Here is a 26,987-nt window from a genome sequence, read left to right as displayed (position 1 = left end):
ACCCCTGCCCGGGCCTTCCCAAACACAATTAAAATTATGCATTTACAATAACAGATTTCACATGAGAAAGGACATTCAAAGTACAATCTTCTGAGGTAAAAATATCATTTGCAACATCATTATATGCACCGCTGTGGTGCCAACCAAAAACCCCTGCCAAAAAGTCACTTGAAACCAGTATGGTATTAGGCCTATTGTAACACATATTGCATGTGGGCTTCACCCCCAGGAAGCTATGAGTAAACTAAATTACAATTGCAATATAGTAAATCTGCCATGTCAAAACAGCACTGACTGCCAACTCTCAGTGACAAAAGCTGCAGTGCAAATATTACACCAGGCCCTAAAACACCAATATACCTCCTATTAGGAAAACAGAACTGGCCAAGCTGCTATAAATCCCTACACAGAAACAACTCAGTCACATATGCAGAACACAGAGAGACCCCTACCAAATACAGAATAAAGTGACCAGGAAGTATAAATAGAAACATGCAGACAAAAACTGAACTAGAAGCCACAAGACACTACCAGTGGTCCCCAAACCTGTCCTGGAGGGCCACCAGCCAGTCGGGTTTTTGGGATATCCTCAATGAATATGCATGAGAGAAAATTTGCATGCACTGCCTCCATAACATGCAAATTTTCTCTCATGCATATTTATTGTGGATATCCCAAAAACCCGACTGGCTGGTGGCCCTCCAGGACAGGTTTGGGAACCACAGCGCTAGACTATGTATGTAATGCAACAATAGAAAAACAGAAACATCACCATTCCTCATAAAACATCAACAATAAAATCAAGCAATATACATCAATAATAGCAAAACCATACTATTAAAAAGAATATTTCAAAACAACTAATAGAATAACATCCAATAATTAAAAATAACATTTCTTAAAATGTTCCCAACACCAATAAAATATTTCAAAACAGCAGACACATTGAATAACACCAAATAATTAAAACAAATAAGGATTTTAAAAAATCCCCTGCTTTCCATACCTTGGAATTTTTGATTTTCACATGAGGTGAGATTGTCATATATTAGTGTGTTGGAGGAGGGCGTCTGTTGCACACAAACTTTCTCTCCTCTTTCTCATGTGCACATACATGTGAACTCAGACACATGCTCTCCCTCTCTCTCTCACTCACTCTTCTCCCCTTCTGGAATGCGGAAGCAGGAGCAGCCTCTTCCTTCAGCCCGCATGACCAATAGGACTCCTCTTTCTTCAGGCAGACGCTGCTCCTGCTCCTGTTTCTTCTCCATTTCTTCGGCCATGTGGCCTGACACTGCATCTCCTCCTTCCCACCCATGCGGACTCACACACCATTTCATAAGGCATAAAATGCCGCTCATCTTTATCGCGCTCGTCGTGGCCTTCACTTTCACTAACATCAGTCGCAATAGGACGTACACCAGTGGGGTACTTCACTAGTGCTGATCCTTACAATCAGAGCTGTAGTTAGCTAGGCATTTTAGCACCCGGGGCAGGCAAGTGTATTAATGCCCTCACCCACACCCTAATTTCCCACTTCTCTCTTCCTCTACCCCCTCCATCCTGATCCTCAGTCCTCATTCCCTCTCCCCCCCTTCCCCATCCCCCAACCCAGATGGTAGGAGATGAACTTTTTGTCCACTGCCAGCTCACGCAGGTCATTTTTCCACCCCACCCCCCAAAGGTTTTGCTGCCCCTCTTGCCCACCCGCTGGTTGCAGCCCTGCTGACGATGGCTGTCTGTCAGGCGTGTGCTGCAGCAGAAGCAGCTATCACAAAGTCTGATCATGGTCAGCACTCCATTTAGAGAAAGACTGTTTTACAGCTTTATTGATGTGCACGATCTATCAAAGTCAGATGAGCTGCACAAATCAAGAGAGCCCCTGGAACCTCTACTAATAGCCTCCAAATCCATGACGTTATTTATAACACAGAAGGTGTACATGGTTCTAGCAAGCATTCACAGGAAACCTGTAGCTTACTTTCCAGATTAACCTCAGTAGTTTTGGTGATACCTTTTTTGGCTATCGGTTGTATTTCCCTTGCAACGACCATCAAATATCTTTAGTTTGCTCTTCTGAGATGTGCACCCTCAGAAGCCCCTCTTATGCCTGCAGGGGCTATCCCCACCGCGCCGGTCATTGCTCCTGCCCCTCTCAGAGCCCGAGCACATTACCTGGGTGACACACCCAGACCCTGCCCAGCCCTGACAGGTGCCAGCTTCTACTCACCCGAGCCTCCCAGGCTGCAGCCAAGCCTCAGGGCCAGCTCACTGGATATCTTTCTGTATGACTGCAATGCCTCTTGAAAGACTGCTGTTAGGAAGTAAATGTATTGCAAGCTGCTAATCTGTTGCAAGGCCTTTGAATCAACAAAGTCTTTTAACATCATTAGAGTTCGGTTATCTCACTGCCGGCCATGGCACGCACCGCTGATACTGTATATGGATCCCATAGGTCCCCGGGTTTTCCTGACTGCTTGGACAAATATCAGCAGCCAGGGCAGAGTATTTTGTTCTCTCTTTGTTGCAAAGGATCATTTGGAGGCCTATGTGCTAAAATTTGTGCTAAGATATTTTTTAGCGTGCAGGTAAGTAAAACTGTCACGTGCATGCTAAAAGCCCACTTAATATGGGACGTAGTCAAATTTTTGACATGCCTGCTGAAAAGAAGCCATTATTGCGAGCTTCCAAAAATATCACGCCTGCTAATACTTTACAGTGAACTCTTAAATAATTTAAAGCAGCTAAGAGGGGACAATTTGGTAAGAGATTTCCAGGGATATTTATTTATTTATTTATTTTCTATACCGACATTCCTGTAAAAATACAAATCATATCGGTTAACAATGAAACTTCAACTTCGCTCTAGGGCGGTACAAGGAACAATGTTGCCAGTTAACAGTTGAAACATGTCGAAAAACTCGTCTAAACATAACCTAAAAATCATGAAACTCATCTTAACAAGAAATAAAATAAAATCCTCTCTAATCATCTCGGGAAACAGAAGAAACAGAAGAGATGGTAGATGGAGCAAACAGCAGAACCGGATATACAGGCATTTATCCATGGCATGACAAAAAAACCCAAAAACCTTTGAAATTTGCCCTCTTCCCGCCAGGGGGAAATGTACATGTGCTGATGACAGCATTTGTACTCCCCCCCACACCCCAAGAAAGAGGGTGAAGCTGTAGGTAGGGACCAGGGCAGGCCAACTGAGGTTCATTTTGAAATCCCCCCGTGCATTATTTCACTCCTCTCGGCTCCGAGTACTGGTGAGGTCTTCAATGGCAGGTTCAGCACGCGTGAATAATCAGGGACTTCTGTTAATGAGCAGGTGAAGGCTTACGAGGAATGTTGCACCCAACCCCAGCTCGTAGAGATGGAATAGATTTGCCTAGCGCCTTCCGAGCACATCTCCAGCACTCTCTGGAGGGCCTTCCTCTTCACTCAAGCAGCAGGGAAGCAGCCGCAGACACGCCAAGCACCTTCCGCAATCCTGCCGCACTTCTGTTTCGCTGAGGCTCCTGATTTATAGACCAGGTCTGGAGCACTGCTTGGCTGGAAGCTTTCAAAGGCTCCTTGGCTCTCATTAAAGCCAATACATTTGTTTCATGGAAAATAACGCACCTAGAGTTGAAAATGCCATCTGTATGCATTACTCACTTCCCCCTGGACCTAAGCATGCTCTAAATGCGGGTAAACGTGTGCATATTGCAGAACAGGGCATGGAGAGCTGATTAATATAGGAAAATCACTTTTTATCCGTATGAAGTGCTTTGAAAAACTGCCCTATTTGGAGGGAATGTTGTATCGGACCATACAAAGTAGATGGCAAACAGGCACATAAGTTAGACCAAACTTTGAAAGCGAACTTACGTGTTCCAAGGTCACCTTGAAAATTATCCCACACACAATTACACCTGCTAATTTGTATGCAAACATTTCTTGGCAAAAATTCTCACCGCAGGGGTTTGAAAATGCAAAAAAGTAAGTAAATATGCGCAAATCCCTCCCCAATCCTGCCCTTCCCCCCCCCCACCCAGGGAAGCCTCCGCTCAATCCGGGTAAACCTGGGCACACACAGGACATAATGCACGTAAGTTTACTTGTGTATCGGCCGGGCAGCTTTAGAACCGGTCATTTCCCTGGGAAAAGCACTGCTTTACCTGTGGTAAAATTACCCTCCCTATGTGCATGCATTCACGTTTATTCACAATAGGATTTTCACAACAGCACATCCTAAAGATCATCTACCGGCGGAGGTGGTGCAGGGATTTAAGCATGGTCCCCCCTTCCCCTCCTCCGTCACCGCCCCCGAGGTTTCTCCCTCTCCGTCCGCGTTTGGGAAGCCGGCCTCTTTGTACCTGGGGCATCTTCTCAGGATTTCCCCCCCCCCCCCCCATACTTTCTGCTTCCCAACGATGCGGCCCTGCTGAACTTTTAAGATTAATCCTCCGCCAGGCCCGTGCCCAGTTTTTGCCGTTGCAGTATTTCTCCCACCATACAGGAGGATCTTTTTGGCTGTTCATCTTCTGTAAATGACAGAACTTCCTTTAACATGTACAGAACGAGGGTTAGAGATAAGCAACCTCCTGTCCCTCTCAACCCCCCACATGACAAGTGAAGAGGCTTCGGGCTCTGGAGACTGCCCAGAAACACTCCCTGGCCATCTAGAGCACTATATAGTGCTTCAAAGGGAGAAAAGCGTTGTGCCACGAAAAAGTTAACAGTCAGGATTTCTGTGCTCGCTCAGCCTTTACCGCGGAGCGGAAAGGCTGCTGAGGTATTGCCTGGCCCCTGATAAGTTCTGTAGGGGGGTGGCACGCAGCCAGGCAAGCGAGGAATTCTGGGGGGGGGGGGAAGTATTTTTAGCAAATGATTACTTACACCTTCTGAAGCTGAATATTTACATTTTCTGATTTTAGTGCGAGGGGCTGAATTCACCGCAGCGTAACTAGAACTTGTGCTGACTTTTTCTCTCTTTTAAACGTTTTATGTTTATTTTTTGCAGTGTTCTTAATACTTTAATTATGCTTCAAGGCAAATCATTTCTTTTGGGGAGGGTTGAACATCTAAAATATGAACATAAGAACATAAGAAAATGCCATACTGGGTCAGACCAAGGGTCCATCAAGCCCAGCATCCTGTTTCCAACAGTGGCCAATCCAGGCCATAAGAACCTGGCAAGTACCCAAACATTAAATAGATCCCAAGCTATTATTCCTTATTAATTTATAATAGTTTATGGACTTCTCCTCTAGGAACTCATCCAAACCTTTTTTAAACCCATTTACACTAAATGCACTAACCACATCCTCTGGCAATGAATTCCAGAGCTTTATTGTGCGTTTAGTGAAAAATAATTTTCTCTGATTTGTTTTAAATGTGCTACTTGCTAACTTTATGGAATGCCCCCTAGTCCTTCTATTATTCGAAAGTGTAAATAACCGAGTCACATCTACTCATTCAAGACCTCTCATGATCTTAAAGACCTCTATCATATCCCCCCTCAGCCGTCTCGTCTCCAAGCTGAACAGCCCTATCCTCTTTAGTCTTTCCTCATAGGGGAGCTGTTCCATCCCCTTTATCATTTTCATTGCCCTTCTCTGTACCTTCTCCATCGCAACTATATCTTTTTTGAGATGTGGTGACCAGAATTGTACACAGTATTCAAGGTGTGGTCTCACCATGGAGCAATACAGAGGCATTATGACATTTTCCGTTCTATTAACCATTCCCTTTCTAACAATTCCTAACATTCTATTTGCTTTTTTGACTACTGCAGCACACTGAGCCGACGATTTTAAAGTATTATCCACTATGATGCCTAGATCTTTTTCCTGGGTGGTAGCTCCTAATATGGAACCTAACATTGTGTAACTACAGCAAGGGTTATTTTTCCCTATATACAACACCTTGCACTTGTCCACATTAAATTTCATCTGCCATTTGGATGCCCAATCTTCCAGTCTTGCAAGGTCCTCCTGTAATGTATCACAGTCTGCTTGTGATTTAACTACTCTGAATAATTTTGTATCATCCGCAAATTTGATAACCTCACTCGTCGTATTCCTTTCCAGATCATTTATATATATATTGAAAAGCACCGGTCCAAGTACAGATCCCTGAGGCACTCCACTGTTTACCCTTTTCCACTGAGAAAATTGACCATTTAATCCTACTCTCTGTTTCCTGTCTTTTAACCAGTTTGTAATCCACGAAAGGACATCGCCTCCTATCCCATGACTTTTTAGTTTTCGTAGAAGCCTCTCATGAGGGACTTTGTCAAACGCCTTCTGAAAATCCAAATACACTACATCTACCGGTTCACCTTTATCCACATGTTTATTAACCCCTTCAAAAAAATGAAGCAGATTTGTGAGGCAAGACTTCCCTTGGGCAAATCCATGTTGACTGTGTTCCATTAAATCATGTCTTTCTATATGCTCTACGAATTTGATCTTGAGAATAGTTTCCACTATTTTTCCCGGCACTGAAGTTAGGCTCACTGGTCTAGAGTTACCCGGATCACCCCTGGAGCCAGTGGTGAGGTTTTTAGGAAGCTGGTGACCCTGCCAGGAACCCTAAGACCTGCCTCCCCTTGGAGAAGTGGGAGATGGGTGAATGGTGGGGGTCTTTGTGTGTGGCACACTCTCTCCAGGCTGGTACAAGGGCACTGGGCACCCTAGGCGAACTTTGCAGCCTTGTCCCTGTGCCCTACTGCCCGTATCACACACAAATAGACATTCTGCATTTATAGTAATCAATTTTACTGGAAAAAGGACACTGAATGCGTGAGGTAAAACTATTACAAAATACCACAATCCTGCAAAAAACACACTTGCAATGCATATGATATTAGCCCTCAGTAATGCATGTTGGATGTGGGCTTTGCCCAGAGAAAACAGAATTACAATTAGAATATTTGTAAATCTCCCATGCTAAAAGAGAACTAACTGCCAGCCCTCAAACAGTAAAAACCCTAACTATGAAAAGGCAACACTGCAAATATTACACCAGACCCTAAACACCAATACACCTCCTATTAGGAAAACAGAACAAGCCGAGCTTCTATGGATCCCTGCACAGAAGCTACATGCCAGCAGAATCCCTCACCTCAGTCACACGTGCAGAGCACAGAGAGACCCCCTCCGAATACAGAATAGAGACAATAAAAGTATAAACAGAAATGAGCTGGAAACAGCAACAAGCCAGACTGTATGCAGAGCAACAAGGGAAAAACAGAAATGCCATTCCTCAAAACAATAAAATCAAAGAATATAAACCATCAATCATAATAGTAAAAACATAAGAAAAATAATTATTTCAAAACAGCAATGAATAGAATAACAGCCAATAATTAAAAACTCTTAATTATAAAACTTCCCAAACATCGATAATATTTCAAAATAGCAGACATCAAATAAACACAATAATTAAAACTATTAAAGATAAAAAAAAATCCCGGTTTTCCATACCTGGGAATGTTTGATTTCCAGTCCCCCAGAGATTTCCATGGATCATTGAGGGGGTGCAGGGAGGGTGAACTTTCTCCTCATATTTACACACACACACACACATTCATGCTCTCTCTCACACACAGATGCTCTCATACATGCTCTTTCACACACATGCACACAGATGCTCACCAACATTGTCTTGCTCTCACAGGTGGATACACCTAATTTGTTGAAAAGCATGGGTGTGGAGGAGAAGCCTAGTGATTGGAGCAGTGGCTACAAACTAGGGAAGCCAGGATTCAAATCCCACTGCCGCTCCTTGTGACCTTGGGCAAGTCACTTCACCCTCCATTCCTTCAGATTATGAGCCCTCTGGGGATAGGGCCATAAATACAGTACCTGAATGTAACCCACTTTGAAGTGCTAAAAAGCAGAAATAAATTGCAATAAATAATATGGTCTCATACATGCTCTCTCACACACACAGATGCTCACATGTACTTTCACACACACAGAATACATCCTCTCTCATCCACATGCAAATACTTTTTCTCATACAGTCACATGCACACACTACTTCTACCTCAGGCACATGTGTTCTCTCCCCTTTTTTTGCTGCTGGCAGGGGCCTCCTCTTCTTCAGCTGCCAGCAGGGCCTCTTTTTCTTTATCAGCTCCACCAGCAGTGCACAAGTCTTGCTCTCCTTCTGCTACTAGCGGATTGAGCTCCACCGGCGACCCATAGGGCCTTCTCTTCTTCTTCAGCTGCTGGCAGGTTGAGCTCCACAGGCGACCCCATAGGGCCTTCTCTTCTTCTTCAGCTGCTGGAAGATTGGGCTCCACCAGCGACCCATAGGGCCTTCTCTTCTTCTTCAGCTGCTGGCAGGTTGAGCTCCACAGGCGACCCCATAGGGCCTTCTCTTCTTCTTCAGCTGCTGGTGGATTGAGCTCCACCGGCGACCCATAGGGCCTTCTCTTCTTCTTCAGCTGCTGGAAGATTGGGCTCCACCAGCGACCCATAGGGCCTTCTCTTCTTCTTCAGCTGCTGGAAGATTGGGCTCCACCAGCGACCCATAGGGCCTTCTCTTCTTCTTCAGCTGCTGGTGGATTGGGCTTTCCAGCGCTGAAGCAGAAATCCTCGGTCCCCGTCACGCTCGTTTATGCAGGGCTCAGCGGCCATGCCGTACACTGCTCTTCAGAAAGCCTGGGTTTGATTTCCAGTTTGCATCTTCCACTCCGTGGAGCTGAGGATGCTGCAGAGGCAGTGCTCACAGACCCTGCCGGGGGGTGTTAGGCAGTCTTAGTTATCATGAAATGATAATACCCAGAGGGCCCACAATTGCTGGGCTCCAGGATGAACCTTGGCCTACGGCCACCAGCTAGAGAACCGTTGGTGCGGTCGGCACTGTAGCTGGGCAGCAGGGCACCCGGGGCCACGGTTGTCATCAATGCCTGCTCCCCCCCCCACCCAGGACTTCATCCCACCTCCTAGCTGGCTGCATGGCTCTTGTTCCCCCACTTTGGGGCAGGCTGGGTTTCTTCTGGCCAGTCCTGGGGAGCGCGTGCTGATGCCTGGGAGTGAGGGAGAGGAGACAGCAGGGCCCGCGCACCCCTCTTCTCTAGCTGGCTCTGCAGCTCCTGCCCCCACGTTGGAGCAGGTCAGGCCCTAAGGAGCAGGAAGAAAAGGGGCCAGTGGTTTTCAGGACTCGTCCCTCTGTATCTATGCATCTGACACCCCCTTCGGCTCTCTGCCCCAGGTAAGGCTCCTATAAGCTGGGCCCTGGCTGAGGTGCCCAGACTAAAGCAAGAGGGGGATATAAAAAAATCCTCACAAAGTTACGCATGAGGGCTCATGATGCCAGATCCCAGTCCTGGCTCTGATTGAGCTGAAAGCACAAAGGAACAGGAAGAAACTGCCAGATCCTCTCCCCCGACACCCAGAACCACCACCTATCCAAGGGCAGACCACAAAGTACTTTCAGCACTACGGACAGGCCCTTAGGCTGTTGGGGGACGTGGGTCAGTGAGGACAAGAAAAGCAAGGGAGGAGCAGAAAGGGAATGATCTCAGTCCCTTCCAGTGTCAGGAAGTCCTGCCCGATCCCAAAAGTCACCAGCACGACTGCTGAACCCTTGCAAGGCAATGGGGCAGCACTGCAGGTTTCCCCAGCTTCAGTGACACACGTGAGCTAGTACAGATCAACGGCGCTGCCGTACGATGCCTTATTCTATCTGAAAAGAAACCAAGGGGCAGCAAAACAGAGCATAGAAAGCAAAACAACCAATTAAAGCTCCTTTGCCAGCTCCTTTTATTTTAACACAGACATCCAAGAAACGCAGTTGTGCCAGAGTAATGGTCTCCGGCTGCAATATAAATTCCCAAAATTAATGATCGTGTGATGCTTAGGACATTTATGTCCCAGGGGACCTTTATTTCTATGGCACCATCCATTCCACTGGTGTTATTCCCATTTTAAGTTTTAAAAAACTGCGGCTATTTAATAATAATAAAAAAAAAAGGTTTCATGTGAAGAGACATTGTTGTAAATCCTCATTCTGCCATCACTGAGAAGTTAGCTCAACAATGGCTCAAGTGACAATAAAACCTGTACATGAAATAAACACAGCAAGGGTTTTACTTTCAGCAGCCAGATAGCAACCTCATCATAAAAATGTTCCATTCCTTATCTTTCTATTTCTCTCGCAGAATTGGATCCCACCTCATCGAACTCAATGAGAACACTCAAAACAGCTTACAAATGGATTAATACAAATATTAAAAATAATTTACAACAAAACATCAACTACAATTCATAAATGCCCATCAGGGGTCAACCCTTGGCCATGCGAGGGTCCCACAAATACTGCCTGAGCCTCACCCGCACCCGCACATGTGCCCACGATCCTGGCAACTTCCTACCCGCCAACCGGGTTCTCGTGTGCCTCTGGGCATGGGCCCTGCCCACACGCTACTCTCTGATGGTTTCTGGGGCCACTGCAACCTCACGGCTACCTCAGGTCAGAGTTCACAGAAAGGCATTCACAGACCACTTTGGGATCCCACAGCAGCTCACTTACCTGGCTCATTAACCAATCCCAAACAAAAGAGCTAATGAGCCGGATGACACTCTAGCCATTCGGTTTCCCCTTTAATTTTCTGGATGTGTTATTTTCTGCTTGGCTGAAGTAGTGTCAGAGTGCTCGGAAATATATGATATGCCACTCCCTTCATGCCCCTTCCCTCAGTTTAAGCAGCCTCCCCTCCCTTGGGCAATACTGGGAACTCTCTGGCTGATCCCTTAGTGCTGCTCTCTACGACTGGCAAAGAGGGGACACCACAACAGCAGCAGCCACTGACGCCACCTTCCTTTACTCTCTCTCCGCCCGCCCCCCCCAGGGATCACGCGGGTCCACCTCTGCAGTGTGCCCGACACCAGCTGGACCCAGTGGACGGCAGCCTCAAACCACAGCCAGCTGCACTGCGGCACACGGTGCTGCTGGCCTGCGTGCAAGCAGTTACTTTCTGATTTTTCATCCGGAAGCTTCCGCCTATAAATTTGTACTTCCAGCTCAGTCTGAACCGGGGCTGGGTTCTGGTGCCCTAACTGGGGCTGGATTCTATTTTATATTCCACCTTCCCTTCCCTAAACATATATAGTCTGTCTGGTCATTGCAGCAATGGTATGTGGGGGTGGTGGTATGGGGTGGGGAATTTGCAATCATGGACCCTGAATCCAGCCAACAGGTATCACTTTAAACAATGATCATGACTTCCTGCCCACCCCCCCAGGGGTTGTGAGTGCTGCTTCTGCAGAATCCCCAGCCTCAGCTGACCCAAGCAGCAGACGCCCTGACCAAGGGACCTTCCACATAGCAGCACAGAGCACAGCACTGCTGCCAGGCCGGCCTAGCCGACTACATTTTAACGTGCCTAGGAATTATTTTTCTTCTTTAACAATTGTGTGAAAAGAAGAAAACACGAGGCAAAGAGACAGGACGCAAAGACCTGATGCAACTCATAATTTTACCCTGTTACTTGTCAACCTTGCCCTCATTGAAGGATATATGCCCCAAAACCTAAAACAGGCTGTTATAAAACCAATTTTAAAAAATAAATCAGGAAGATCTGACAATTGGGATAACTACAGACCAATCTCAAGCCTAACCTTCCTCGTGAAAATTCTTGAAAAGGCAGTTCTTTCCCAATTAGAGCGTCATCTAGAGACAAGAAAACCCTATACCCTAATTTGGCTTCTGGAAAAATCGCTGTCAATGACTTCCACACGGTTATTCAGGCCACCCTATCCTCCAAACTGGACTATTGCAACTCTCTGTTGCTCGGGCTGCCCTACTCCACAATAAAACCCCTCCAAATGCTCCAGAACGCATTCGCTAGGACCATCACAAATGCCAAGAAATCCACCCACATTACCCCTATCCTTAAAGATTTACCCTGGCTCCCCATTCCATCTTGCATCCTCTACAAATCACTCACCATCATTCCTAAATCTATCTATTGTCACAATTCCAACTGGCTAGATGAACCTCTCAGTCCCACCCTCTCCAACCGCCCCACCAGATCAAACAATAAAGGCTCCCTCCAGGCACCCTCTCTCAAGAAGGCGCACCTCTCCTCCACAAGAGATCGTGCCATCTCCATTGCTGGTCCCTCGCGATGGAATTCTCTTCCCTCCTCTCTTCGCCAAAGTCAAAAAGAAACGAAAGACTTGGCTCTTTAGACAAGCAAACCCTGACTAGTCCGCCCCTTCCATCTCCCTTTTTCCCTCCCTTTCCAACTGAGCCTGTATAAAATCGTACTCTTTACTGTATAAAAAGTTTACTGTTATTTATCATGTTTATCTTTTATCCATTTGTTTCTTAAGTTATTTCAAGTATTATATAGTCTATATGCATTGTTTGGCCGCTTTGTCTATTCTCTCCCCTCCCCTCCTCCGGTTCTTTGTAATTTCCACCTGCTCTCAGTTATTATGTAAACCGGCATGATGTTCCCCACTAATGTCGGTACATAAAATCCTTAAAATAAATAAATAATAGACCCTATACTACAAGGCTTCGACTCCAATAAATCATAATGCCTAGTACTGATCGATTTAACAGCTGCCTTCGACACTGTTGACCACAATCTTCTATGCCACCAGCTGAGAATCATAGGGATTGATGGAAACGTACTAAAATGGTTCGTCTCTTTCCTTGCAGACAGATCTTTCCAAGTTAAACTTGCTAATCACCTACCCAACACATTCCAGTGCACAACTGGTGTTCCATTGGGTTCTGCGCTGTCAGTAACCCTATTTAATATCTACATGCTGCCATTGGGCAAATTATTAACTGACCCTGGAATAAACCTCTTTCTTTATGCTGATGATCTACAATTCTATATCCCGCTAACAAAATTGCTTGAGAAAACAGCTTCACTTATATTTGGATATATGATCGCCATAAAAGAAAAACTTGCACAATTGAGACTGTCAATGAACCCATAAAAAACGAATTTGGTTGAGCAGAAACCCTCCAAAATCTATTCCTCTCGGCATTAATCTTGGAAACTGCCAACTAATTCTGGCAAATCAGGTAAGGGATCTTGGTGTCCAAGTCAACGAAAACTTAACTATGAAGACCCACATTAGCAGATTGATAAAATATGGTTTCCACAAACTACGAATCCTGAGCAGACTGAAATCTTTCTAAGCACAGCTGATTTCAGAACCTTTTACAATCTCTAATATTCTCAAACTTAGATTACTGCAATTCTCTATTTCTAGGACTTCCGGCTAATCATCTTAAAGCACTACAACTACTGCAGCCAGACCTCTGACCGGAAAAAGAAAATTCGACCACATCTCCCCAACCCTGACAGCATTGCATTGGCTACCTGTACAGTCGAGAATAATATACAATGTACTGACAATAATATATAACATGAATCTAGAGAATCTTCGAATAATGACTGACACTAAGAAATTTAAGAAAAACGGAAAACTTGGCTATTCGATAATGCCAACTCTCTGAGTGATAAAACCAATTCCCCCTCACTCTGATTACCCCATACTCTCACCCCCCCATAACGATTACAGATGCATCCTATAATGTCCGTCTCTGAAGTACACCCTTAGATTTGGAATATTTACCTTGAATGTTTGCCTGCCTTAGTAACTCGCCCTTTGTCTGTGAGTGTTAAATCTGTAAACCGTTGTGATCTAGTGACTCTCACATGGAATGACGGCATATAAAACACTCAAATAAATAAATACATTTAGTCTACTTTTATTTCTGGTATCGTTCAGCTAAGGAGGCGACCTTGCCATGCTCCCTTTACCTTAATGAGTCCATTTATTTAGAAGGTTCATTAAAATCCATGGAGGTTCTGATTTAGAGCTTGTAGTAGCTATCTTTACGTATTTATTTCATGTAAAAAGATTTTATAACTCGCCTTATAGTTCTGGAGAGGAGGGAACCTCAACATCTGATCTTTGTATAAAAAAACAATATAAAAAGCCCTCAGACTTAGGTCACAAACTGGTTCCTGGAAATCGGGACTCAAATCAAAACATCTTAAGCTGAAACCAATTTTCCCACAGAAAACAATGTTATGCATGGGGGATTGCCTGCAGGGCTCCCCATACACTCTTAGAGCCTGATTTACAAAACCTTTCCTCCTTTTCTGTATCTATGGGAAAGACGCTGAGTTAATGAGGGCCTTACTAGCGTGAAGATATTTGAATTGCAATCATAAAAATCCAAGTGTTTCAAACCTTCTTCTGTAGAGTGTTCATGCTATTCTCCTTTTTTTCTCCCCATGGTTTCCATTCCCTGTCTGCTCCACGCTTCTTTTTAATTTATCAGTTTCACCTTGGTTTTCTTTCTTGCCAAGCTTTTCTCTAGTTTGCCATGGCTGGGGGGATGCATCCAGCCTTGCACTCGTTCACTCTCCGTCTCCTCCCACCTAACGCATGGTACTGGTCCAAAGCTCCTCCCACTTTCACAACCAGCACCGCTTAAAGATAAATGCCAGACCAGTGAAACCGAAGGCACTCAAGCCCTGGTCAGTTTTCAAAGGTGTCAATTTAGGTTACCTGACTCCCAAAGAGTGGTGCCTAAGCCCTTTGAAAAGCGATGCCCAGGTCTGACCTGGCCAAGGTCGTACAGCGCGTCAGTGGAGGAAGCGGGATTCGAACCCTGGCTTCCCTGGTTCACACAGCTCCTTGTTCTAACTAGTAGACCACTTCTCCTCCCATCACAAATTCTGTTCTGACAATGCTAATTATTAAATGCTGGAAATAAAAATAGAAACAATTGCAAAGATGTAATACAGCGCAGCTTCTGGGGTCCAGCAGGGCTCACCCCTCCCCCCCCAAAAAAGTCCAATTCATTATGACCTAAACGATGCTTTATCAGACAATGCAACGGACAGGACGCGCGATTTGCAGGACTGCTGCCTCGCAGGCCCCACGACTCTATCGTGCAATTAGATTAATAATATGTAGCAACATAAATAGACCAGCAAGCCACAGAAATGTACAAGTCCGAGGCTTGCTTGAACTCTGTTACATTTCTGACACCACCACCACCACCACCTCCCTCCTCGTCAGAAGGCTGCTCCTTGCATGCATCGCCATTTCGGTAAAGAAACAGGGCCCATCTTTACCAACGCGAAGCTGTTACCTTTGCATCAGTACTGTGGCCCACATGATTCAGTGCTAACAGTTCCCTGCTTGGCAGGCTGGAAAACAGTTTTTGAAAAGTGCTATAGAGCGACCACAGATTTTTCTTCTAAGAGATACCCATCATGTCAAATTAGCACTTTGCCATCGTATCGTATTAAGATTTGTTTTCACAAATGCAGTGCAATGGTCCCAGCAAATTAGCACCTTTCGCATCACATTAGTGCAAACAAATACGAATGCAGCACAATACTCATACGACAGCACAAGATGCAAAACAGCTAATATGACTCAGCTCTCACACCTGATCCTGGAGAAGAGAGCTGCAATCAATAATTCCTCAGCTACCATTTATTTTCCAGTGCTGCCCACGGTAGGAAGCGGCCACACATTTCAACGGACCTCTGGTCATCCCACTGCCTCGAATACATTTGTTCGTCTCCGGAAATCCACGCAACTCCTTCATAGAAGAGAGCAACATAGTAAACGAAGGCAGAGAAAGACCAGCTAGCCCATTCGGTCTGCCCAGTCCTTGCTGGTCTACATCCTGCTAAGGATATAATCCCAGCTGCCAGCTATAGAAGCCTGACCACTTGTAAGATATTCTAGATCCAAGTTAGTTTTTATTATCTTCACCGATTTTCTACCCCCGCCCCCCAAACATCTCCCATGCCTTAGTACCAAAAATAGCGAGACTGTTGTTGAAATATCCATCTGCCTACGACCCTGTGGCCTTACACCTGGCCACCACTAACCTGCCAACATTGACTTGGTTGGTTTCTGAGGAAGAGACAAAGCAATTTCTCCAGGCTCACCCTGACAGTCAGTGGCCAAGGCGAGTTTTAACCTACCTCATGTCTCCTGCCCCCTTCTCCCTGACTTTTCCCAAATCACAGGCCCTGCCCACATCTCCTCTACGTAAAAAGTCCAGCGGAAGATGAATTTGGGATTCAAGCCCAGGTCTCCAGCAGGGCAGCACAGGCATCAAATGACCCCATTTCTCATATATCCCTGACAAAACGTGACTTGGTGGGATGTGAACCCAGAGCTTCGGTATTTCTAAGCCAGCACCCAATCCTGTCATGTATGCCAGAAGGAGGATTTAAACCCACTTAGCCTCCATTCAGAGAGCAGAACCCCCAGGATACAGAAAAGAGCACTTGAATCTGGCACCCTAGACTACCTGACGTGCCTGATCGCTGGAAGCAGTGGCTGGAAAGATTCCCTTTCAGCAGAGAATGCAGAATAAAGTTTGCTCTAGAAGTGGGATTTGAAACGCCGTCTTCGGTTGGAGACCAGACCACCTAGTAAAGAGATGAGAGAGCCCTGAATTTGCTTTCATTGCACCCTCAGCTTGGTTTTCACTTTTACAGATTGCAAGGTTTCCATCTCCTCTAAGCACAGAAACAATTGCTAACACAGGGCCCTTATTCTGACAACGCAAGGCGCATGATTCAAGAATCCAGGGGTCCGATTCATCAAGGCCTGTTCCTAGCACTCCAGAATGGGACAAAAGCCATAAAGCAAAAGCAACCAGGTGGGTACATACTGCTGTCCTCTCACTCAAACAGGCGTTAGAGAGGGCTCGCAATGTCACTACAGTACGAGACAGTAAAAACAATAGTGTGTAACTCTCATTCACACATGAAATACAGCAGAAAAGTTGAATAATGCTGAATTCTAATAATGCTATAAACTGCCTTGGGCATTACTTGGAAAGGTGGACTAAAAATCCAAAAATTATTGTCGCAGTCCTGTCAGATCCCTACCAAGAACCATTCGGATTATTCCATTTGTATGGGGAGGAAATATAGTAAACCTGTAAACAAATGTACATGGCGAAATTCCTCTGATATAAATACTCGTACCACCATTTTAGAGTGTGGATTTTCTGTTTCCTTTCAGCAGAGACAGCGTGTCCTGGCTGTCCTCTGAATTTTCAGTTGCTTAAGGTTTAATGCCTCCATGGAGACTTATTTTGGATATGGGAGTCTCTTTCCACCACCCCTATCCCTTTTATATTTCTATGCTGATTTGCTTGTTGAGTACCGCTTAACTAGGGACTTGGTTCGGTTATTTTCTTTGCTGTTCTAACATGAAATGAGGAGGTTTCTTTGCTGAGAAGGAACCTAAGGACCATCTGTATCCAGAGGAGGCACAACTTAAAGCCATCCCGAGGCAACAAAGGGGAAATGGGAGAAAGGAGTTGAGATGGACCCTCAACAGGACCCATGAGCCTCTACTGGAGATCTGGAGGAGTAACAGAAGTATTACTCCAGTACTAAAAGGGAGAAGAGGAGAATAACTGGTGCCTTTCAGGTACTATGAGGAGACTAAGGAGAGGAGGAAACAGCATGGAGAGTTAGGAGATAAATGACTGTGCAAAATGCATTTCACCTTCAATATTTCACCTACATTGGAACGGAGGCACTAAACTTGCCCTATGCCAATGGGATGGGAGAAACATCAGATTAAAGACTGAATTAATTGGCTGTTACCATCTTTAAACTTTAATAAGGCTTTGAGGATCACAAATTTATTAAGAGTTACTTGTACTATCAAGAAGTGATGCTAACAGCTGCAAAGAATATTTTCATCTTTTCACAGCATCTCAATAAAAATAATGTTGGAAACCCAAGTCAGCTTCTAGTGCGCTTTTTACTGCAGGGTGACTTTAACACTCATTAGCTCTGATATCATCACTGCTGTATGCAAGAACCTGGAATTGGGACTTAAGTGTTTTCAATGCAAGCGTCTTGAACATGGATCTTTCTCTCTGCTCAGAGCACCCTGAAGTTTGAGACATTTTAACATTATGGGAAGTTTACCACCTAAAACTGTATTTGAGATATGGCCTCTGGCACCACTATCCAGATTCAATCATCCCTGGGATTACATTATAATTATTTAAAAATATTATTATAAAATTAAATATGTATCTAATTCTATGTTAAATAATCAGTAGTTGACCCCCATTCATGTTTTGTACAAAAGAAAAAACAATTAAACACAAATACCTCTCTTTTCCAATTAGATCTCCAATTTAAGTTTAGGGATTCTGGAGAACCTTGACAGGGAAAATAATTTTCCAAAAAACCCGTCCAATCGTGTATTTTACACAATACCCCTGAACAATGGCTGCACTGTCTAATTTTCAGAGTGAAAGAGCCATCCAGATGTGCAACAGAACCCAAGGGGATCACAAACCCAACAGTAATACATCGGAAGAATTTCAGTACGGATCTGGACCATCGCAAAGACTGGATACCAGCAGGTCCATGCGTGGCAGGGAGATACCTGTGTGGTTAAAATGTGATTGCATTCCTTAATCTAATCTATTTTTGTAATTACTGTTCTGTTCGTCTTTCTCCGCTGTCATGTCGTATCCTCCCACTTCCACATTCCATATTATTTTGTTCATGTCATTCTCCGGTCTTTTACAAGATATGCAAACACTGAACCCTTAACTTGCAATTATGTGGGCTAGCTTTTCAAAGAGTATGTTTCATGTCAGCATCATCTTTGTGGATTCGAGACGATGAGGCTCAAAGTGTGCTTGGATCTGCTGTGACTAGGTTAGATGTGCGCACTTTTAAGAATGGAAGCGCTGTTTCGCTCTTCAGCTTGGCCTTTGCTTTTCTTGGTCATGACATCATCATGCAACAAGCTGCTGCTTGTCTCATGGCATCATAAGCCGGCAGAATATGGCCAGAGATGAGCAAGCGACTTAAACATAGCGATGAAGAAGGCTGTTTGATAAAACTGAGCAGTTAGGACCCAGCAGTCACACACACCAGGGTACACGTGTACATTGACAAGTCACTCTCGGCAGTATGAGGGCATTCGAAAGATAAATAAGTACCAAACAACTCAGCGCTGTAATGATTAAAATGTTGTTCCAAAGTGCACGGGAACGGTAAACAAAGCAAAATGAACCAGAATAAAACAAAATAAGGAACTAGCCAGTTCCAAACGGTCTGCATTGGCAGCTACATTTATCAAAGTCCTCCCTAATTCCGGTTTGCAGCTCAGTGCATGGGGGATGTGTACTGAATACAGCCTGGAAGAGCTGGACAAAAAGCTCCAAGCCTGAACTGAGCTACACAAGCTGCTCAGCGCCAGGCTCCCCACAATTCAGTGCATTAAAAAATACCCACGTCACTTCATTACTATGATTTGTCAATCAATGTTTCAGTCCTAGATAGACCTGCGTCACATTTTACTTCTAAAATGCTAACTGGTTTATTGTTTGAAGTGTTAATAAGTGAAAGTTTGCTCGGAGAACTGCAGGGACACTTGCCAGTTTCAGATTTCTTAAGCCACTTTCTTCTAGGACTTTCCATGTTATGAACGAGGAGAGCTAGATTAGCCTTGCAAAATTACCCACAATCCTCAATTTTTAGTTTGTAGTTGTCATGCTTGCAGACAAATACAAGCGTTAAGGTCAGAATTCCTTTAATAATTAAAATTTTTTTAAAAAGGGACCAAATGGGGTTAGCCCGGTGACTCAGTGGCAGTCCTGTGCTCTGCCATGCGGAGGGACCTGGGTTGATTACATCCTCCACTCCCCTGGCTGGCTGAAGATGCCGCCAAGGCAGTGCTCACAGCCTCGGGAGAGAGGATGTCATGGTCACTGCTCAATGGAGACACCTCGTGGCCAGATTTAAGGTCCATGACCCAAGGAGGAAACTGACAAAGAAAGAAATAACACCACCACCACCAAATGATACTTCAACTTTAGATTTTTGATTCAAGTTATAAATTATACATTAAAACCAATGAGAATTTCATTTACTTTTGAAACATTTAGTTGTGATTGCTGAGTTTTACCAGCACATTTTTCGCATGCTTGCTGTTAACTCGCTCGCTACGTCTGCTGTTCCTGCAGGATGCTTCGCAACAGCAACAGAAAAGGGGTTTTTTTTATGGAACTTTAGGGGCAAAATGGTTTTTCAGATTATTTTTCTGGAGGAAATGATTTTTCACCCCCGCGTCTGAAAAACTGCCCCGAAGAAAAGTACACACATGTGGGACAAGGGATAAGGCTGAGGGGCCCGCAAAATTATGCACAAGGAGGGATTTCTTTTAACTCCCTGTGCGTAGTTCCCAACAGGGAGTTTGTACTTGCAAACTCTGCAGGTACATATGTACCCATGCTCCTTACCGGGCACGAAAGTCTCCAAGGGACACTCCGTGGGCAGTATGAAAACTGCCCTCCATATTGGTTGACACCACCATGTTTATAGAGGTAAGGCAATAACGCAGGAAATAAGAAAGCAAAGCCTGTCTCCAGCATGCTTGGTCATTCATTTCCTTGACTGCATACACAACGTAAAGTAAAGGGACCTGGGAAGGGAGGAAATGCATTCTGGATCTTCATGAATCAGGCCCCTGTAGATTCCTTGACTAGAGATGGGATGGTAGACAATGCTGGACCTCAAGGACCTCAAACTGGTCTACTTCACAGACCTACCCACAACAAATTTCCATGAGATACGCAATATTTGCACGCATTTGGTCTAGGGACGGGTACAGTTCCATAACTGGTCCTGGTAAGACCTTAGGTGCCTACCCCTAAAGCGTCTAACTGAAATTGTCACCAACATGGACCTCTGGGTGGTCTTCCTCCCTTCCAAGGAGCGTTCCTGCCTAGATCTGTAAGAAGCAATAACAGATAAAACCCCCATAACAGAACGACTGCAGCTGCTTCTCCTGGTGTCCTGCATGCTGATTAGACTGGAGTTGGAGCTCTTCTAGGCCTGGGTCATCAGTGGACCAACTCCATGCTATTACAGCCTCATCAGACGTAAAGGTCTATCCATTATCTTGTTTTGCAAATGGTGCTAATAAGAAATAAGCCTGATGGGAAAGAGAGTGCACTCCATCCCTGTAACGACGAGGAGCAGCTTGCATCTGAGCTGCAGGCTCCAACACCTAAAGCATCAAGTCGATGTCTTGGTAAACTATACCCATTCCCTCATGCTTTTCTGCGCTTAAACACCATGTCTCTCGTTTATCTTTGTATTTAATTTCAAATTAAAAAGAAAAGCCAGAATAAAATAGCTCAAGGCAGACAGGAAACGACATGTCCACACACCAACATGCTAATGACACAAAACTTTGATTCTGATTGGTTAGCCCATTCAGAATCGAAGGATCATTTTTGCATTTTACTTTAGATGTATGGAAAACAGATTTTGGGGTTTTTTGGCCCAGCAGTTCCTCCTTTCTCCTTCTTCCAGCTCAGTTGGAACCAGCGCCGAGATTCATAATTTCTCGAGGAGCCTTCCTCCATTTCATTAGGCCTTCATCGCTGCAATGGACCAGACTAGGGGCTCCTGAGGAAATGAGCCATGCACTGGGGCTCCTTCCAGAGCCCTGTGTCATGGGATCTAAATCTGGCCACCAGGTGTCGCCCTTAACGATGACCATGACACCCCCTTCCTTCCCCCCAGAAAGGATGTGAGTGCTGCCTCTGCAGCACCAGATCGTGTTTTAGCCTTGCTCTTCGCGCAGTGCTGTTCCGAGTTCATCATGCTGACGATTCTGTATTTTCCCAGTGATTTTCCCTTGTATGGAATTATCAGAATGTATTCAATTGATTATTTATTTTCTCTAATGTGATACCAAACCACAACTATATTAGTGGCTTTTAAATTATATTAGACTATACATGTAGAATACCCTCTTGCTCTGAAGTGGCTTAAATAAAAAAAGAAGAAAAAAAAAATATGAAGTCAGATAATGCATCCAAAAAGATGAATCTAGGTTCTTGCATGGGAAAAGGCTTTGAGGATCCAGAAGCAGTGAAAAGAGAATCTGCTCAGTAGTCCCACGAGATACTTTAAATGATTTTTTTAAGAGTGCTTTTGAAAATTGGAGAGGAATGACAACAAATTACTGTCCTTTAAGTAAATGGATGTGTAAGGAGAAATCTGGCTGTGTACATTTTCCCCATTGCCTTTTTATCCTCCCCTCACATGCATGTGTGGAATTACAAACTGTGCACATCTCTGATCTGCTTTTTGAGAGGTGGAGCACCTTGAAAGACTGGATGTTCAAGGCAATCGTCGCTCTGTTCCAAGAGACTGTCACCCCTAGGGCAGTTTCCATCCAGACCATGGGGGTGAGTTTGATCCTGGCCTGCGACCACAGCAGCAGGTCACTTTTAGCCAGAAGCAAAGTCTCTGTCGGATCTCTTCTGGGGGTGAAGATGGGGGAAGGGGCAGTTGTTGGAAACTCCCCAGACTTATCTATGGGGGAAGTGCCCTGCTCCGAACTCCCCCAGGACCTCCATTGCCTCCCCTGATCCCAACTGAGCCCCCAATGTGACCTTGGCCCAAAGGTTACACCTGCTGTAGGTCAGTGGTTCAAAAGTAGCTCAGGCCAGTACTGACGAACATAGAAACAGAGAAATGATGGCAGAAAAGGAAGCCAGCAAGCTTATGGTAGTATCTGCCACGCCGTACAGGTTACCCCCATACTTATTAGTTTCCCAGATCGTAAAAGTCAGGCCCCTTGTTGGTTGCTGTCTGATCCAATTCCTGATTAAAGACTGTCTATGACAAACAATATATCAGTATTAGTAAAAAAAAAAAAATCATTTTTTAAGCTCCATATGCTAAAAAAACTAAAACCACTCCTATTACCTCCTGATTTCCATTCTGTGACTCAATCCCTCATCTTAACAAGTCTAGACTATTGCAACGCTCTATATCTAGGTCTGCCGAAGGTCACCACACACCCTCTACAACTTGTTCAAAATGCCACTGCTCGTGTACTGTATAATATCCCTCACAGAGAACACATTACTCCAGTTTTGCAATATTTACATTGGCTACCAATATCCTACCGCATTACCTATAAAATTCTAACCATAATACACAATCTATTACAAAACACCAACTCAGTATGGCTCTGCGCCCTCCTTAGAATCTACAAACCCACAAGGCAACTACGCTCAGTGGACAAATGTACGCTGGAGATACCATCAGTAAAATCAGCACATCTGGATCTGACACGTAAACGCGCTTTTTCAGTTGCTGGGCCAACCCTCTGGAATGCTATTCCAGAAGAAATCTGCTTAATAGCAAATACTAAAGAATTCAAAAAGGCTCTAAAAACCTATCTTTTTACCACAGCCTACAATATTACTTAACAAATCCTTCATAAGTGCTGACAGCCTCGATTGCAACATTACCAAAATAACTGCCATATGTTTTTTAATGTTCTTGAAGATTAATTTATATGTTTTTAGTTCTTTTGAAGTGTAATTTTAATGACATACATTGTTTTTGTCTACATTGCAAATTTTTAATTATGTATGTTTTATCTTTGTAAACCGCATAGCCGGACTGGTCTCTGCCCAATTTTGCGGTATATAAATCTTTTAAATAAAAATAAAAATAAATAAAATACCTCCTCTTTATGGAGATGGCTCACATCAAAATTTTGAATTTTACTGGGTCACTGCAAAATTCACTCAAACATTCCTCCTGTCTAATAAGGCCCAAATGTAATCACATCATCTTTCCCTCTCTGTAGTTTGTGAAATCTCATCCTAGCAGAGGATGGGGGGCTATGATCCTGTCCTTACCTATAACGCTGCTGGAAAAAAGCAGCACCGTGTTAGCAACGTACAGTTTTTCAGCTTTTTACTAACACAACTGTGGTGAAGGTTCTTAAAACAATCAGAATAATTCATGCTCCTATCTCTGCTCGCTGCCTCTACTCTTTTCCTAACAAGTTAAGAATGCTACATATTTCTTTAAACACCACTAACATGGATTTCTCTCAGAAATGAAACCGTGAAATCTTAAAAATTCAGACGTTCTAGCAAACCTCTCTCTTTATGCCTCTGCTTTCTGGGCCCTGGAAGGCCAACACCCTGCCCTCTTTCCTACTCAAGCAGTGCTCTGAAAGAAGACCTTGTGAGACTGGAAAATTGGGCATCCAAATGGCAGATGAAATGTAATGTGGATAAGTGCAAGGTGATGCATATAGGGAAAAATAACCCATGCTATAATTACTCAATGTTGGTTTCCATATTAGGTGCTACAACCCAAGAAAGAGATCTAGGTGTCATAGTGGATAACACATTGAAATCATTGGTTCAGTGTGCTGCGGCAGTCAAAAAAGCAAACAGAATGTTGGGAATTATTAGAAAGGGAATGGTGAATAAAACGGAAAGTGTCATAATGCCTCTGTATCGCTCCATGGTGAGACCGCACCTTCAATACTGTGTACAATTCTGGTCGCCGCATCTCAAAAAAGATATAATTGCGATGGAGAAGGTACAGAGAAGGGCGACCAAAATGATAAAGGGGATGGAACAGCTCCCATATGAGGAAAGACTAAAGAGGTTAGGACTTTTCAGCTTGGAGAAGAGACAACTGAGGGGGGATATGATAGAGGTGTTTAAAATCATGAGAGGTCTAGAACGGGTAGATGTGAATCGGTTATTTACTCTTTCGAATAGTAGAAAGACTAGGGGGCACTCCATGAAGTTAGCATGGGGCACATTTAAAACTAATCGGAGAAAGTTCTTTTTCACTCAACGCACAATTAAACTCTGGAATTTGTTGCCAGAGGATGTGGTTAGTGCAGTTAGTGTAGCTGTGTTTAAAAAAGGATTGGATAAGTTCTTGGAGAAGTCCATTACCTGCTATTAATTAAGTTGACTTAGAAAATAGCCACTGCTATTACTAGCAACGGTAACATGGAATAGACTTAGTTTTTGGGTACTTGCCAGGTTCTTATGGCCTGGATTGGCCTCTGTTGGAAACAGGATGCTGGGCTTGATGGACCCTTGGTCTGACCCAGTATGGCATGTTCTTATGTTCTTAACAGCAGGATGGAAATAACTTTATATAATTTATTTCCCACCAAAATTCTTATTGCTCACTGCACATAATTATAATAATGCATAAGCATATGATGGGCAACAAGCCCTTGATTTTCTGGTATCATGTATAATTCATATACTTCTAGTAACAAGCCCTACCCTCGAAAGATCACCACTCCTCTCCTCTGCCAGGCCTTTACAACCCTCCATCATCACAGCCCCTTAGCCAATCACTGTGAAGAAACCCAAAATCGTGACCACTGGAATGACTTGATGTTACCGTGCGTTTAAGACGTGCACAGCTCGCCAGCTTCAAAAGTAAACAAGATATTGCTTTAGCTGTGGTGACTTAAGTGTCATGTTTCCCCTCCTGTAAGATCACACAATCCCTGCCCCCTCCCTTAACAATCTAAATATCAAATTACAAAAATCAGACACCCAACAAAATATCTGTAGGAAGCGGCACAGGATGGCAGGGCCTCCAGAAAGCAAAGAGAGAGAGGCCGGGCGGGGGCCGTGCAGCAGGACACCTCCACGGTGTGGTTGATCTACCCCATGGCTTCGCCGCTTTCTGAGTGGGTGCAGGCCCGTGGGCGGGAGCGGGCTAGGCGCGTCATGCTGGCAGACGGCAAATATCCCATGCCTTGCAGGAAATATGTAAAAGCTTCTGTCAACTTGCCAGGCTGTGGGACTCCACCAGATTCAGCCATCTTCAGGGAGGTGGTGTTTGTGGGCTCCAGCTTGGGGTTGCATTCAGCCACACCTTCCTCAGCTGGAGCTTTGTCCCCAACCGCCAGCATCACAGGGCAGCAAAGTGTTTTGGCATTGGGAGTGGCCCCTGACCGGTTCACTTCTAGGTCTCGGCGACTGTCGTACATGTTCCCAAAGAGCCGCAGATCGAACTGATTCACAGCACTCCCAATCTGCTGCCGGTAGCGCTGTACCAACTTGGTATTACTCAGCTCTTCCTGCCTGAACTGGTGAGATGAGACTGTGGCAGGTAAAGAACTCATTAGGCCTGAGAGCTTGGAGGCTGCCCAATCAATCCAGTTCCCGCAAACACCCGTCATGGCCTGGCAGCCGGCAGCTCAGGGAACTATTCCTCCCACCACCAGATGGCGCTCAACAGGTTAGAGTGCCACTAGGGGACAAAGCACCTGCCACCCTTGAAATGTGAACACTGGTGTCTAACTGCAAGAAGCCATGCAGTGCTAGGCAGGTGCAGCTGAAAGTATTATGAACTTTGCAAATGATCCTAAAATCTGCACCAGGGTAGACAGCCTGGAAGGTGAGGAAAACATGAGGAAGGCTGTAGTAAAGCTTGAGGATTGGTCTAGGGCCTGGCGGCTAAGAGTTAATGCTAAAAAAAAAAATGCAGAGTCCTGCATTTCAGTTGCAAAATCCCAAGGAAGCAATAAAATATGGGGAATGAATTTGTTCTGTGCACAAAGCAGGTGCGGGATCAGGGGCTAATCATATCGGATGATCTTAATGTGGCCAAACAGGTAGAAAAGGCAGCAGCAAAAGCCAGAAAAGCGCTTGGGTGTATAGCAAGAGGAACAGATAGCTGGAAATAGGAGGCATAAAACTTGGCTGAGACCTCATATAAAGGGGAAGTTTAAAAGCCCGAAGCGCGCATCACTTAGGAGATGTGCGAGTACGTTGGGCTTGCACGCGCCGTGCGGATTTTAAAAGCCGCCTGGGTGCGCACGTAAACGCCGCAGTGCGAGTGTCTCGGAAGTTCTCAAAAAGGGGGTGGGGCATGGGCGTTTCCGGGCGGGAACCTAAAATGTGCGCATAAAGTGATCCGGCGTGCGCCGAGGACCCCCTGCCGTGTAACTTTACTTCTGCTATGGATGCCGGGTAAGTTGAAAAATTTTTAAACCTAGGCAGATCTGCGGGCTTTGAAGGGTTGGGGGCTAACTGAGGGCAGTAAAGGCATTTAAACTAGGGGGGGGGGGTTGGTGAAGCCAGCTGTTAACTGGGCGAACTGGGAACAAACT

At 44.8% G+C, this 26,987-nt stretch overlaps 1 protein-coding gene and 1 pseudogene across 2 annotated transcripts in view; both read right to left on the bottom strand.

Annotated features, from left to right (window-relative positions):
* The window catches only part of CUX2 (cut like homeobox 2), a 382,795-nt gene that overhangs the window by 224,762 nt on the left and 131,046 nt on the right, over positions 1 to 26,987 (bottom strand). The window lies entirely within an intron of this gene.
* LOC115073061 lies at positions 25,401 to 26,054 on the bottom strand (annotated as a pseudogene).

This window comes from Rhinatrema bivittatum, chromosome 11, assembly GCF_901001135.1.
Source record: "Rhinatrema bivittatum chromosome 11, aRhiBiv1.1, whole genome shotgun sequence".
NCBI lineage: Eukaryota > Metazoa > Chordata > Amphibia > Gymnophiona > Rhinatrematidae > Rhinatrema > Rhinatrema bivittatum.
The sequence above is the reverse complement of the archived record's forward strand: the minus strand, read 5'-3'. Positions and strand labels throughout refer to the sequence as shown.